Source organism: Canis aureus, chromosome 25, assembly GCF_053574225.1.
Source record: "Canis aureus isolate CA01 chromosome 25, VMU_Caureus_v.1.0, whole genome shotgun sequence".
Taxonomy (NCBI): Eukaryota; Metazoa; Chordata; class Mammalia; order Carnivora; family Canidae; genus Canis; species Canis aureus.
Genome location: NC_135635.1, coordinates 32,373,784 through 32,379,562, shown reverse-complemented (window position 1 = coordinate 32,379,562; position 5,779 = coordinate 32,373,784).

Below are 5,779 nucleotides of genomic sequence, written 5' to 3'. Positions count from 1 at the left end.
TCTAATGATGCGGTTGTATTAAATGCTGTATCCAAATATCTGATGCCCTGACCTGAACGACAATTAAACACAGAAGTCACAGTCCTACAGGAAATAAGCACAGAGCATGTGAAAGATCATAGGAATAAGAGTCAAACCCTGTTTCTACTTTGTAACTTTGTATATCAAGTACTTTCCGGGTCTAAATTTTATTGAACTGGGATATCCCTGAGGGCCTCTGCAGCTTGTACAAGTTAGACAGGCTTATGTTGATGGAAGACTAAAGATTTAAACTCAGGAATCTGATAATTTGGGTCTTCTTTGCGGTGCCTTGGCTCAGTTGATTGAAAATATTTAGATGTGATAAAGTTTAGACTCCAATGCAAAGGAGAGGTAGTTGAACTCTCTGAATAAAATGATGGGTTGCTTCACCCTTGAGGTTGTGTCAAATGTAATGTGCACATAGCTATCTTTCCCCAATACTTTCAAGGCAATTGTGTAATTCAAAGGCTGCTTCTGTGTGACTTGGATGCTTTGGATACCAGCAGTATTAATTTCTTCATTTCAATTTTGTAATCTGTGGTAAAAGAATGAAGTAAATTAACTGAAAAGAGAGGCAGAATTATAGAGAGGAAAGAGATCTGGGTTCTAATCCTAGCCTGACCAGTAAATTACTCTGTAATTTGGGACAAAGATTTCTCTCTTTGGATCCTCTAGTTTGCCTGAATAAGGTAATGTAAGGCTCATAGTAGTGATAATTCCATGACTTTGAGGCCCATGGAGTCTGAGAATTCAAGTTGCTCAGCACTCAAGAAAATATCTTGTGCTGCAGGCTCTGCACTATTTTGCACAAATGACTTACTTGCCATTGGCCAGAAGACTAGAAGCCCAAGGAAAGCATCTGGTAAGGGGGTAAGGAGACTGTGGATTTCCAGACCAGGGGAATTTAAAACACTCCTATTTTTTATTTTAATTCTTGGCCTGACTAGAATTCCATTTCAGTTCCCCCCTTAGTAGAAAAGAAAAAGTACAAAAGAAAAAATAAATAAATTCAAGGGTAGAACTGTGACATGGAAGAAATGTAGTGGTGGAGTGTGCTTCTCCCTCCAGTAGGGACTCTTGCCTCTACTCATGCATCTGTTTTCCAGCTAGCAGCTCCATTTGATAGCCAGAGCCTCAGGCTGCACTTGTTCATTCTTGTATGCCTCTCAGTTATGGATGTCTGGGTTCTTCTCCAGCTGGGTGAGACTCTGGTCCACATTTGACCTACTTTGCAAATGTTTCTCTAAACATTTTAAGAATGCACCCAGAAGAACATACTCAATGGTCAGGCTGGAGAAGGATCCAGAAACCATGCTACATGAAGAATTGTTGAAGGAATTGATAACATTTAGCCTAGATGGGAAAATGATGATTGCCAGCAAGTATTTGCAAAATTGTAATGAACAAGATGAAGCAGATCTATTTTATGAAGTATTCTAGCTTTTAGTGGTAAGCTAGAAGAGATAAATTGAAAGCCATTCAAATCCTAGAATTCTGTTATTTCCATTTCTAATTCTACCTCTACCATTTCTACTATTTCTAATAAGAAACAAGGAAGCCCTTCTTATATAAATAGCACATATAGTTAAAGGTAAGTCATGGTCCTCATCAAAGTCCTGGCAGCAGAAATCCAGACTCGGAGTAACTGAGAAAGTTTAATCAAAGGGACTATTTAGAAAGGCTTGGGGTGGAAGAGCCTAGCTGGCTCAGTCAGTAGAACATGTAACTCTTGACTTCAGGGTCTTAAGTTCAAGCCCCGTATTGGGTGTAGGGCTTATTTTGAAAAAAAAAAAAAAAAAGAAAAGAAAAGAATACAGTAAAAAAGGCCTGGAAAGGATTAAGGAGCCTCTATGAACGGTAAGACAGTAACTTGGGGCTAACAAACTTTCCAGTCCTACACCTGAAGGAATCCCAGTAAGTCTTCTCTATACAAAAGGCCTCCAAGAGGGCCTCCAAGAGGGCTGTACAAAAGGACCCGGCCACCCCCACAGGAGCTTAACCTCCTCTCCTCTTGATTACTTGATGGATTACTGTGAGGTGGCTTCGTCCTTCTACAGCCCTCTTGGAGACCTTTTGTATAGAGAAGACTTACTGGGATTCCCTCAGGTGTAGGACTGGAAACTTTGCTAGCCCCAAGTTACTGTCTTACAATGGAATATTACTCAGCCATTAGAAATGACCAATACCCGCCATTTGCTTCAACATGGATGGAACTGGAGGGTATTATGCTGAGTGAAATAAGTCAATTGGAGAAGGACAAACATTATATGGTCTCATTTATTTGGGGAATATTAAAAATAGTGAAAGGGAATAAAGGGGAAAGGAGAAAAAATTGAGTGGGAAATATCAGAAAAGGAGACAGAACATGGAAGACTCCTAACTCTGGGAAACGAACTAAGGGTGGTGGAAGGGGAGGTGGGCGGGGGGTGGGGTGACTGGGTGATGGGCACTGAGGTGGGCACTTGACGGGATGAGCACTGGGTGTTATTCTGTATGTTGGCAAATTGAACACCAATAAAAAATAAATTTATAAAAAAAAAAGAGGAGAGAAGTTTAAGCTAATAAGTAACTCAATGTTATTCTTTCTCATTCTCTACCCTTCTGTTGATACCTCCCATTGGATAACCCCAATTGGAAGTCAGAAGACAAAAGAGTTCACTGATGTGGTTCACTGTGTAAAGTTCACTTCCAAGAGCAGAGATCAGGTGAAGAGTGGAGAGTGGATGTGGAGGGGCAAATAGATGTGGAGGGGAATTAGCCAGTGGGTCACAGTATGAAAGAATAGAAACCAACTGTCCACCAGCAATTGTTAGTTGAAGTTGGGAAATAAGCCTGGGTAGGTGTAAAATCTGTGAAGGTGAAGGAAGGACCACGTCAAATAGAATAACACAATCGGCAAAAGAGAACAATAGCAAGAGGAAGTTATCACAGCATTTAAGGGTTTGGAGAATTTTTGGAAATGTTCTGACACTTTCTTGATAATAACAACCATTGTGGCTTTCTTTTTAGATACACGAAATTTGGGCCCCATTCCAGATTTTCTGAATAAAAGTCTCCAGGAGTAAGATCTCGGAAACTTTTATTTTCAAGAAGGGCTCCAGGGGATCCTTGTATTTGTGTCAGTTTGAAAACACTGATGTAGTCCAAGCCTACACTGTAAGTATTAGGAATTGGAGGATTCTTGTTACCACCCAGGCAACTGATTAGCTGGGTCCACTTGCCCCTAATAACATATATAATACATGTGAGAACAGGGGTTAACATTCTGGTGTCTTGACTCTTATATTGATCAAACAGACATGTCTCATGACACTAACTCAGTTAATGCTTCTCAAATTGCACAGAATGTCAGAGAGTTTAGAAAGTGTTAGACTGAAGCAGTTCCAAGAAATGTAGGACCAAACAGTCACCAATACTCCCAGGGTGGACAGCTTGCCGTTGTCTCACATGGCTTCCCTTACTCTGTAGTCTATGTCATTTGCTGCCCTCATCTTCCTCCTCTGACTGGAGTAGTGGTGACCACGGAGGGAGAAAGCTTTGTCTCAGCAGGTGGAGGCAGTGACCTTCACTTAGCCTCCACCCCTTTCCTATTTGTTTACATTATTGGGTAGAAGTTGGGGTCGATGGTGCTGGTGATGTAGGCACCAGCCTCCATGCTAGAGCTCAGTAGCATTATGTCAGAGCAGAAACAGTGTGTTAGGAGAAAATGCTCCTCTGGAGTGTCCCCCCCGCCCCCGCATGAGCAAATAAACACAGTTGTTATTAAACATTTGGAACTGTGCAACTGACCTCTATTTTTTTTTTTTGAATACTGAGAGAAACAAGAATCACCATAAACTGAGAAAAGGAGGGAAAGTATTGTCTCAGCAACTAAAGAAGTGAGGAGAAAACATACATAGACAAGAATAATTAGTGAGACTAATATTTTGAAGAAGAGGAAAACCAATCCCTCAAGACTGACCAACTCAACAAATATTATGACAACCAAGCATATATGACAATAAATTGTTTTAAAGAGAGAAACAGGAAAGGACTTTTATTTGATGTAAGACTAGAGGGAAAAGGCTTATACAGGCCACAGAAATTGTGTGCTTATAGAAACTAGCCTAGTGCTTTCTGCAACTTGAAATGAGTTATTTGACTTTGTTTTTTACTTTTTTAAGGGCAGTCAGACTGATGAAAACTAGAATTTAAAACAAGATTCATAAACCTCTTATCCACATCAGTCACACCCTTACGGCCAATCAGGAGGCATGGGTTCTGTCCGGCTGTCTGCATAGGATTTGCTAGACATCTTTTGGGGCTCAGTGTTTGAAAATAAAGCATGGATATTGGACTAAGTAATTGCCAAGGCCCCTTGCAGTATAAGATTCTAAAAACCAAGTAATAAATCTAAGCATATTTCAAACATGAACCAGCCATACCCTTTCTGGCCAGAAGTCCTAAGGCACGGAGTTTTGAGCTCTTTTCATATGTAATACTGCCACCTGCTGTAATGAATGACCACTTCATGAACATTTGGAAGACCCTATCAATTGGAAAACTTTCAATTCCACGGAGCTAGTTCTGAATTTGTTCCCACTCACTGACCAATTTCAATTGTTATGCTATGTGGCTATTTATGTTTATCAAGTGCATGTTTATTCCATATTTATAATATTTATAAATATTTAATATTTATACTTTTTAAATAATAAATTTATTTTTTATTGGTGTTCAATTTGCCAACATACAGAATAACACCCTGTGCTCATCACGTCAAGCGCCCCCCTCAGTGCCCGTCACCCACTCACCCCCACCCCCCGCCCTCCTCCCCTTCCACCACCCCTAGTTCGTTTCCCAGAGTTAGGAGTCTTTATGTTCTGTCTCCCTTTCTGATATTCCCACCCATTTCTTCTCCCTTCCCTTCTGTTCCCTTTCACCATTATTTATATTCCCCAAATGAGTGAGAACATATAATGTTTGTCCTTCTCCGACTGACTTACTTCACTCAGCATAATACCCTCCAGTTCCATCCACGTTGAAGCAAATGGTGGGTATTTGTCGTCTCTAATGGCTGAGGAATATTCCATTGTATACATAGACCACATCTTCTTTATCCATTCATCTTTCGATGGACACTGAGGCTCCTTCCACAGTTTGGCTATTGTGGACATTGCTGCTAGAAACATCGGGGTGCAGGTGTCCCGGCGTTTCATTGCATCTGAGTATTTGGGGTAAATCCCCAGCAGTGCAATTGCTGGGTCGTAGGGCAGGTCTATTTTTAACTGTTTGAGGAACCTCCACACAGTTTTCCACAGTGGCTGCACCAGTTCACATTCCCACCAACAGTGTAAGAGGGTTCCCTTTTCTCCGCATCCTCTCCAACGTTTGTGGTTTCTGTAATGTGTGCATGGTTTTCGTCTGTGTCTGATAGCAGTGTCTGCCTGTGTATTTATAATACTTCTAAACATTAAAGGAGTAATACAGGTGAACAAGGTAAGTTTTGTTTTCATCCAATGCCCTCTGTCTCCCACCCATTCTCAGGCAATCCCTGTTACTAGTTTGTTCTAAATACTTCCAGAGACTGTATTATGTGTTTACATCTTTTCCTTTCTTTTTTTTTTAAAGATTTTATTTATTTATTCATGAAAGACACACACAGAGAGAGAGAGGCAGAGACGCAGGCAGAAGGAGAAGCAGGACACTCCCCCCACCCCCCGCCCCCGCTGAGCAGAGAGTCCAATTTAGGGCTGGATCCAGGATCCAGGACCCTGAG